This window comes from Oncorhynchus masou, chromosome 13 (genome assembly GCF_036934945.1).
Source record: "Oncorhynchus masou masou isolate Uvic2021 chromosome 13, UVic_Omas_1.1, whole genome shotgun sequence".
Lineage (NCBI taxonomy): Eukaryota > Metazoa > Chordata > Actinopteri > Salmoniformes > Salmonidae > Oncorhynchus > Oncorhynchus masou.
The window spans coordinates 34,414,482-34,425,613 of NC_088224.1; the positions used below are offsets into that span (position 1 = coordinate 34,414,482).

Below are 11,132 nucleotides of genomic sequence, written 5' to 3' on the forward strand. Positions count from 1 at the left end.
TGCGAGCGTTGTGTTCTTGTATTTTCCATCTCCATGCAGCTTAAGGAAGTGTTCTCTTAGTTTTGCACGTTCTAGACTAGAATTGCTCAACTTGGCATTGCAAATCATGCAGTTAGGACACTGGCTCCCATCACGTTCCGTTATACATGTGAATCCATATTGTACATATTCGTCCGACCACTTTCTTTTTTTGCTCGACATAGTAAGTATGAAGGGATTAAAATATTAAGAAAGAAATTACAAGACGTACCATCACGACAGTCACAAGTCGACTACTGAGCGCACCAATTTCCCTGCAGCACAGATAGGCCAAGCGATGTAGCGTGATCACCTGCAGCCAATGATGGCCAAGCTGGGCGTGTCATCACGAATCATATGAATCGGATGTGTGTCTTGACCTCCGCCGAACCACTGAGACTGACTCACCGAACCCCTGGGGTTCGATCGAACCCAGGTTAAGAACCACTGCTCTACACTGTCTGCCTAATCCACGTCCTGGAGGCCCACTGTGTTATAGACGTGTGAGAAGCACAGTGTTATAGACGTGTGAGAAGCACTGTGTTATAGACGTGTGAGAAGCACTGTGTTATAGACGTGTGAGAAGCACTGTGTTATAGACGTGTGAGAAGCACTGTGTTATAGACGTGTGAGAAGCACTGTGTTATAGACGTGTGAGAAGCACTGTGTTATAGACGTGTGAGAAGCACTGTTTTATAGACGTGTGAGAAGCACTGTTTTATAGACGTGTGAGAAGCACTGTTTTATAGACACGAGTCCTGTGTGGCTCAGTCGGTAGAGCATGGCGCTTGCAACGCCAAGCGTTGTGGGTTCGATTCCCGCTGGGGCCACCCATATGTAAAAGTAGTGGCCCCAGCCGACTTGTAAGTCGCTTTGGACAAAAGCGTCTGCTAAATGGGATATTATTTATTTATTTATATATATATTTATATTTATATAGACGTGTGAGAAGCACGGTTTTATAGACGTGTCAGTAGCACTGTGTTATAGACGTGTGAGAAGCACTGTGTTATAGATGTGTGAGAAGCACTGTGTTATAGACGTGTGAGAAGCACTGTGTTGTAGACGTGTGAGAAGCACTGTGTTGTAGACGTGTCAGAAACACTGTGTTATAGACGTGTCAGAAACACAGCCCACTGAGTAGACGTGTCAAATATTGTGTGGAAACAAGAAACGGCATGTCTGGGTAAGAAACACCATTTATAGATGTAGTCCACAAAATGTGTGTGATTGACATCTATAAACAGTATCTCTATAAGCTAAACAGAAATTAGGAAGTATGTCTTGTCCCCATTGCGACTATAACCTAATTCTACAGTGAAACACCGCTTCCCCAAATCAACAAAAAGATCTAGTCTATATCCCTCAGAAAAGCAAAAAGGTTCAAGTAATTGTTAAAATAAGAGTAAGATATATGATGAAGTCTCATGTTCCTTCTTTGTTTTAACATTATGGCATAAGAGGTGAAAAATGTGCACTAGTACAAACACACAGCATGTCTGGCCCTTAAAGCAACCAGCAGCTGGTGTGGTTATGCTGCTGCGTGTGTGTGTGTGTGTGTGTGTGTGTGTGTGTGTGTGTGTGTGTGTGTGTGTGTGTGTGTGTGTGTGTGTGTGTGTGTGTGTGTGTGTGTGTGTGTGTGTGTGTGTGTGCGCAATGCTCCACCCGGTTACACAACAAATACACAGGGATTACTCTTGATAGCATGTGATGAGCTGCTCAATGAGCTGCCTTTTAACATTCCAGGCCTGCAACACCACTGAAATGTGCTGGAGGTAAACCAGGGAGGGATCTTGAGCATGGAGATTGAGGGAATGAAGAAAATGCACGCAAATGCACACAGACACACACACATATAGCTCCCCTAGGTGAGTTTAAAGCCAGATTTTGAGCAATTCCAGAATGTTGTGTATATGAGCCGGTGTTTCCTGTATTTTCCTGGTGGGCCTGACAGTGCAGCACAGACCTCTCCATCTCTACAGCCTCGATTGGTCGGTGTGGGAGACACTGGAGTATAATCTGGTGGCATTAACTTGCTCTCTAAAAAAAGCACTCTCGACAGGGATTAGATTATCATGGTAAGGTCAGCTCAGACTCCCTCTCTCTCCATCCAACCCTCTGTCTGTTTCTCTGTCAAACATAGTGAATATAATCATTTGAAATGCTACAAGGGTCGAATACCGAAATGAGAATATCTAAAGTATTATGGCCCAACACATATGATCCATCTCATCCAATTCATCAGATTTCGCAGACAGCACATCTTTCACATTTAATTAGTGGCAGCCTGGCAGGTTAATGTTTTGTAGAATACTATACAGAGATTACAATGAGCGTAAATTTGCTAATTGTATACTTATAACAGTATACGTGGCAATTTCCTGATTGATCAAATTGTAGGTGAAATTGGTGGAAATTGACGCTGAAATGGTGCTAAACATAGTGATAATCCTAGTATCGTATAGCCTGGCAATAAGCACAACATTTTCAGATGCATCTCTGTCATGGTAAGAGTAAAGAGTAAGGAAAGCTTATATAATTATGAAATGAAAGGCACTGCAGTCTAAAGCCGGTAAAACATATAGCCTAAGGCTGTATAGGCTACATCTAAGCTATCACTCTTATGTAGCAGGAAGTAACTACCCACAAAGACAACAGATTAACAACCAATTTTGTTTAGCATTGGATTGAGTTGTCAACAAATGTGAATTCTACTTGAAATAAACCAAATCATTAAATCCTATTGTCAATATGTAGGACAGGAGTTTTTCAAATATGATAAAATGCCATATCTGAAACATTTTTACAGACAAAAAAAAAAAAAATATATATATATATATATATATATATATATTAGTTGGTCAATAGTTAGGCTGAATTACTTGTTAAAAACAGTATTATTAAATCATTTGCAGTCTTGCAGTCACTAAATAAAACCAATAGTTTGTAGAAAGAAGGAGTGGGATCACTGCTAGGGTACACAATAGTAGGTATTTTTGTAAATAGAAGTGCAAAGTGCAAAGTACATCTGTGTACTTCCTGATGAAGGCCATGCTGCCGAAACGTGTCAGTCTTTAATCCTTGTTCCCTTCAACATGCCATACAAATCAACGCAATTTAATTAGAGAGTGCCTTGATCCTCCTTGCATTTTTAAAGGTGCAATATGCAGAACACCCTCCACCATTTCCTGGTTGCCAAAATTATAATAGTTAGCCTAATTTCAGTTAATGTGACAAAACAAGCAATGTCGAGAATCATTGTACCATCAAAACCGCTGTGAAATACATGTTCAATAACCAAAAATATTGTATTTTCAGCTAGTGTATAAAACCGAAAGTAAAAGATGCAAAACTTAAGAACAGGAAGCCTAAAAATATCGCACATAGAATAGATCTACATCTTCTTAGACTTGCTTTCAATGGGAAAGAAATGTGCGTTACAGATATGTCTGTGAATTTGGTTGGGTCTCCCAAAAACGTTTCACATTGGAGCTTAAAATGTACAGTTTGAGCATTTAACATCATTTGTGGGGGACCATTCTAATGAAGTGGTATCCAAATCGGTCCTCATTTCATGTGTGCATTTAATTACAGCTGGCTGCATCGGGATCAGGTTCCCTGAGGTGGTGCAGCATCTTTTCCAACACCGCCTCATTGGAAGACTATAGTATAGGTAACCGGACACCCATCCAATCTTGTCTTCTTCTCCCTGTCTCAGAGGGCTGAACAGAAGGGATCTGGGACTGCCTCGCCTCCTCATCTCCCATCTGGACAAATTACCAGTGTTTTCCCTACAGATGTGAGATCTTAATTTGAGCCAGTTTGCTACAGCAGGAAAATAATCCTGCAGCAATAAGACATTTGAATTATGTGGATTAGAATTCATGGACATTTTTGTAGGGGTTGAAAATCAAGTCTGAAATTTCAAAGTGGAAGTTACAAACTTCAAAAGCCTCTGTAAACCTCAAATACACTACAAGTTTTACATGTCTTGACATGCAGGAAAGTTTTCCTGCAACAAGATGATCAAATTACGATTTTACATCTGTATATTGAAATACAGACAAGGCAGCCCCATAATCAATATGTGTCCCTCCCCTACCTCAGAGAATTTGGCTTCAAGTCTTCTCATTGAAATGTTTTATTTTGGCTGTAATGGATGGTGATTCTGAAAATAAGAATCGAAGGGCATTGTCTTACGGCAGATAACTCAACGATTCCGCCTGCAGTGATATGTCTCGTATCTCACAAAGAGTAATGGGATAGATCAAAAGGAGTTTGGCTACAATGTGCTATATAAGATCTGAAACTGTTACCTACAGTAGGTAACATTGTCTGCTGATCCCCATGTCTCCCTCAAAACAGTTGATCTAAGCTAAAACAATGAATATGTAAATAATGTTTTTTATATGTAAATAATGTTTTTTGGGTAGAAAGTCACCCAGTTTTACATGTAGCTAAGGATTATTGTACTTCAATGGGAAGTATTTCAGAATTTTGACTATGGGCATGAAAGCTATCATAAATGTGCCCAACATTAGCTTGCTAGCTGAGCAAGTCACTGAAACAATGTTGCTAACCAACTAGCTACCAATTTAGTGCTCCATACACAATATTGAATCTTTCCAAAAAAGCTAGCTAGCAATATACTGTAGTGGTACTAATGCTTACACTGAGTTTTCATGAAACTGCTGTGCTCAGCTAAATCAACGATACAACGTAACGTTAGCGATTGCTGAGAAACGGACTGATTTCTGATAACTGTCCCTCTTAAGTTTGGGCCTGCATGTCTACAACTTCATGGTAATTTTAAAAGGTTAAAAGGTTTTTATGTAGAGCTAGCTAGCTAAATATGTCTGTAACCTAGCTACAATAGTTAGCGAAGCCGCTGATCAAGTCACTGCACTGGCGACTGACGTCCTTGTACATAACTTTTGCAGGAGATAGCTCTGCTTTGTTTTTATTTAATTGCAAACTATTAAATCACTGTCACAGCGTTTGCAATGATATAGCTAGTTATTCTGGTTATTTCATTGAGAGTCATGCGAGAGTGCGGTGATATCTCAAATTAGGAACATTTTTTTCATTTTTGAATGGCGGATGCTCGGGAATACAAAAATGTTAGTATGAGTTCCATGGCCTACAAGACAGGTCGGTTGAGGGACGAGCGTCGCGGAGAAGTAACGCCACCTGTCGTAAGAAAATTAATCCAAGGGGTCAATACAACAGCAATAGTGGGAGGAGAGAGGAGAACCATGGGAGTACGAGTTTTCCCAGCTGATGAATCTTGGTTAGTTTGTATTTACCCACAGTCAGACAGACCAAGAGAAACACTATAGATCGGAGCTGCCTTAATGAGTAAACTCACAGTCTTACTGCTTTATCGACTTCCCTTAGTATTTTATCGATCAATTAATGTCATCATTGAATGGCTGGAAAGTCTGCATAACTGTAATGCATCTATTTGAACGTCAACCATAAGGAAGCATGATCAGACACAGAAAAGAATGAAGCACTGACACAGAACAGGCAGGAATTCAGATATGAAAAGGTGACATAAGCTTGATTTCAAATGGGACAAAAAAAGAAAGAAAGGTTGCTCAGCAACTCCAGAGGACATCGGTTTTTATTCAAGTCTAGTGTTATAGCAGACCGTGCATCAATAGGGTGATGGAGTTTGTCTGTGTAAACGCAATGTCAGTTTTCAACCCAAACAACAGAACCAACTCAACTGAATGGTTTGTAATCACATTTGCAATGGACGAATAATACATTAAATGCTATATTAAGTCAGAGATATGAATATTAACTTCATCGTATGAAGTGTAGCTACAATAACGGCCTTCGTGACAATGTTTTTTTTTCAATCTGTATTGCGGAAGCGCAGCATTACAGTGTGATTGAAATTTAAAGGCAATGTTCCAGCGTTAGCGGAGACTCAATCAGAAATTATCTTTCATTTCGATAGCGCAATCTGTAACGATTCAGCAATACAGATTGTAGAGACTTTTGGGGCTCTATCCAATGTACCGTAGAGGTCAGGGGTGGGCAAACTTTTGGCTCGAGGGGCACATCGGGATTTTGAAATTCAACAGAGGGCTGCACAGATTTTTTTGGGGACCGATTTTATTTGTCAAAAACAATGAGGGTCAGAAAAGGGGCAGTTATTTTGGAACTATATTGTTCCATTATAATTTCTACATGCTTTCTATCTAGTTGTAGACATTTGAGTGTGGCCTGGAGTGTTTTTTTTTAACCCAAAATAAAAATCTACCACAAAAACAAACAAAAAACACAGGCTGTAGTTTTCCCACCCCTGGTATTAGCAGTAGCACAAGGCAATTTGCAGATTTAAAAAGTAACAATGCAACCACTTGCATGAAACCATATGAATAATCAGTTGCTTAAAACTACATGACACCTCCCAATATAGTTATCTTAACTGACTAGGCCTAATTTGCAGAATAGCAAGTAGAATAACAAATGTTGGCACCTATATCCATTCACTAATCAGGCAACATGTTCCCCATCTGTATAGAGTGGGAGACCTTAGTGATTTTTAAAATTAAAGATGCCTAATATTGGTCCTTAAGTGCCACTGTGTACTGTATATACATTTTGTTCAAACCCATCTGGTTATTTGTTTAACCTGATTGAAAGCACTGTACCAGGACTTCATTTGAAGCATGGTAATGCTCAAATTATCCCAAAATTAGCCAAAAACAGGAACAGTAAGCATCCTGAATGCTGCCAAGACAGACACATGAACAGCCTCTATGGTTAGATAGTCGATCCTCCTGTGTCACTCTATTTAGTACCAACATCCAAAGAGAAGATGCACCTACAGCATAATCTCTCTGATGCACATACACACTAACGGATGCACAAGCACACACAAAAAAAAACACACACCATGCCAGAACAAAGTCCCTTGCCCACATTGCTCTCAGTTGTGGCATTGCCAACTGACCAGAGCCAAGGTCTTCACCAGACACCAGCATGTGTGTTCTAAACACAGCTGCCGCAAGTGAGCTCTCTCCACACACACACACACACACACACACACGCACACACACACGGCTCTCTCTCTCTCGCTCTCTCTCTCTCTCTTTTACCTACAGTACATGTTGACTGCCCACTGTCATTAGCATGCAAAAATAACACACCAAAACCCCTCTTATTTTCTCTACAGCCTTTACACACATTATTGCACAAAGAACTTTAAGCAAAAGCACCCTCACGGTCTGAGTTTGAAACATGTCAACGATGTTATGCTAAACTGTCATTCTTGACTATGAATGGTGTTTTTCAGTTTGTGGTCCACAGTGGCACAGCAGAGAATTTGCATACTACTAATGATGCCACTACTGTACCCTGTGCCTGATACAGGAGGTAGGTTATTCAGAAAACTGACCTTACAGTAAAGTGCAGTAAATTTCTACAATGCTGTAAATTGGATCCTACTTCTATTCAGCATAATAACAATGACTTAGATGGGGGTTAACCATTACTATTAGGCTATTGATTATATGAGGTCATCTTTTTTTTAAGCAGGTTGTCCTGTACCATACATTGACCCGCAGCACTAAGCGGCATGAATACCCCCATCATGGTAATAATACACAACTGCAATGATTTCAAGATCCTACCTATCCACATGATTTCAAAACAACTCTCGAGATAAACCCTATCACTGAATAATCTCAACCTCCCTCCGCCATGCCCCCACCCCACCCCAGCCGCCACGTCTCTCCCACTTAATCTGTATGATTAAATCATTTTTCCTTGCCCCTAATTTTTTGGGGGACGGCAATACTCTGCCTGCCTGATAGTTGCTGAGCATACTCCCGATTGATCGCCATGCTGAGAAGATTACCCTAATAGCACCGGATTACCTCCCCACATGTTGGCCACACGCGGGGGGATGGTGTGTGTATGGGGGGGGGGGTTTATTTAAATAATTATCTACCCATCCATCTATCTCTAGCTCCTATGTATCCGTCTGCCTGTCTACCTACAATATCTGTCTGTCTGCATCTGTCTGTACAAAAAAATATCTGTCTGTCTTTATGTCTGTCAAATCAAATGAAATGTTATTGGTCTCGAACACATATTTTGCCAATATTACAGGTACAGCGAAATACTTGTTTCTAGCTCCAACAGTGCAGCAATACCTAACAATTCACACAAATCCCAAAAATGTAAATACACACATACATACATGATGGTGTATATAGACATTATGGACAATATATGAATAGAAAAGGTGTGTACAGCAGTAGTTATATAGGATTAGCTTTGACTAGAATACAGGATATACACATGAAGGGGGTAAAACAGTATGTAAACATTACTAAAGTGACCAGTGTTCAATGACTATGTGCATAGTGCAGGAGTCTCTAAGGTTCAGGGTAGAGTACAGGGTGGTAGTCAGCTAGTAACAGTGACTATGTTCAGGGCAGGGTACTGGGCGGAGGCCGGCTTGTGGTGACTGTTTAACAGTCTGATGGCCTGGAGATAGACAGACAAGACAGACAGTCTTTCAACCATCCAGATCCATCTACAGGCATCTTTCTCCATCTATATACACACACATCATTACTTTTACAGGCCTCTAATCATCAGATTACTATATGTCACATCCTATTTTGCCAAGCTTTATGTCCACTGCATCAGGCCTACACTGTTATGCTTTCTTTCAAAGTGCAGGACTATCCAGGAGGCAAGTCACCCAAGCCATTGTTACTTGGGTGACCGAAGGTTTTGTAAATTCTCCCTAATCACAAGACTTAGATTTGAAAGGGTTGTGTTAGTGTCTCTGGACATGGCTGACTATTCTACAGCATGCTGTGTGGATACCTACCTGCAATACAGAAATACAACTCAACATGGCGACGGTCTAACTGTCTTTAGAGAAACTGTCCATATTTTCGTTATAGGTCTCCTTACTGTGGTGAGAAGGTTAAACAGCAGCAATAGTTGAAGAAGGACAAAGACGTTCAAATATTAAAGTTGCCTGTGTGGGTTTTTAGGCAGTCCAGATGGAGTAGACTGAGAAGCCATTGAGCGAGTGGAGAGAAAAAGAATTCTAGTAATCTGTTGCTGATCTTGTACAATAGGCGCCTTGTTTCTTGTTAGGGCCCCTCACAAACACAAGTTTGTGTATGTGCACTGACAATGATAGCACCAATAGTCTGCCTTATGAATGTAAAGAGGCAGAAATATATGGTGAAAAGGATAAGCAATTGTGTGACAGCAGAGTAGGCCTAGCCTGTTTTCGTTATCTTGTGGAGTCAAGTCAAACATGACACGCTGTCTATAATCAAGTCAAGTTGTCTTCAATATACATTATAGATCTAGATATTATAGAACCTTCTAAGCTGCCTGTTGAACATCAAGTTCGCACTGTGAATTAATTAACCATTGAAGGACGGTTCATCCCCTCCTCTTCAGAACAATGCACTTGTGCTCAACCTTTTTGGGGACACCATGAAAAACAATAATTAAAACAATGGCAAATATTTGCATATGGACTTTCGTTGCATAACCTAATATCACTTGAGTCTGTTTCCATCTTTAAAGTTAAAAAAGTCCCTTACCTGACTATAATCAAGGGCTAAACGAATTTGTTCTGTCCTCCAGTAGCCTAACACACTAGAATAAATAAAAAAAAACGCGATGACAGTAGCCTACATCCGTTAAAAAGTTGTCCAATTATTTTAGCGGGGATAATCCTCCAATTATATGTTTATAGCCTCCTGCTCCCAGATGAATTCCTGGCGTGATTTCTTACTGCGCTCAATATGCCCGAAGTGCAAAATTTTAGGCGAGTCGTTTAATCATGGTCTCCATGTCCCGTTTCGACTCGCTACCCTTGAAATAGAATCGGCTTAGTACTCGACAGTTACAAGCAATAGGCTTCAAGACAAAAACGCATCAAAACAAAAAAGTAGGAGCTAAGCTCCGCCCTAAGCTTTCACCAGACCGTAGTTTCTGTAACCTAGGTATAAAAACATTTTATGACAAAATTAGGCAAGATTTGATCTAATTTCTTCAATGGAATGCGCTGTTTAAATAATCCCTCCACACTGCCTCTACACGGACATCCACCGCCAATAAATAAACAAATAATTATGTAAAATAACCCGCGAACCCATCACCGTTTATAAAAACGCTTGTAAATGTAGGTAATGTCAGCCTATAATCGTTCTCTTCTTACCTGTACGTTGTTGATGTTATTAAAAACCTAAGGGCAGAGTAGATGACTGTGCATCGATGGCATACTTCAAAGTGAAGATGTCTGCGTGACGCCACCTCCACAGTGGCTGATAGTTACGTTATCTCTGTTTTGGATGTGTAATAAAGTAGGCTAGCTACCCTGACTCACGTAGCCTCATTACAGCTCTCAGCAATCCTATGTGGGCTGAATGGAATTTCACAGGAGAACACTCGTGGGTTTCCATTGTTGGCAATACAAGCCAAATGTTTTTCAAACTAGTGTGTCAATAAAATGTCATTATTTAATAGACCGACATAACTTTCCCAATCATACCGCTCAAGAGATTCATCTGTATCTACTCATTATTGTAAATTGCTCTGGATAAGAGCGTCTGCTAAATGACTAAAATGTCAAATAAAAAATGTTATGTAGGCTACCTACTATTGCCACTAGCTGCTCAAATAATGCCTTCAAATCTCTCTCCTACTGTATTGTCACAAGTGCAAACACGGATGCAACATTGATTTCAATGTTTAGAAAATAAATACAAAGCACAAGGTAGAATTATATTATTTTATTAAGATTAATTTGTAAAAGGAGGCAAACACTTAGCATGTCAAATCTAACACAAAAGAAGGCAATTTGAACAGTGTAAATGGACAAGGAGAAGACAATAAGATTCACCCATCTGGTCCAATATTACTTGTATTCATTCAAATTGACATATTTGGTTCCAACTTAGATTTACGAAACAAAACAAAATTGTCTATGTGAGTATGAAACTATTATGTTAAATACAAAGTTACAATCCAATAATGAAAGTAACACACCACAACAACTAGAATGTCCATGAAACCTTCTGAGGTTGCCATGTCAGTTGGGAGTGTACAGATTT

General features: G+C 39.9%; 1 protein-coding gene across 1 annotated transcript in view; it reads right to left on the bottom strand.

Annotated features, from left to right (window-relative positions):
• LOC135552128 (zinc finger protein 516-like) overlaps positions 1-10,308 on the bottom strand; it is a 30,326-nt gene extending 20,018 nt beyond the window's left edge. Inside the window, exon 1 of the mRNA XM_064983550.1 lies at positions 10,238-10,308. The gene's annotated coding sequence lies outside the window, so the exon portion shown is untranslated. The remainder of the gene's footprint in view (positions 1-10,237) is intronic.
• Between the last annotated feature and the right edge of the window lie 824 nt (positions 10,309-11,132).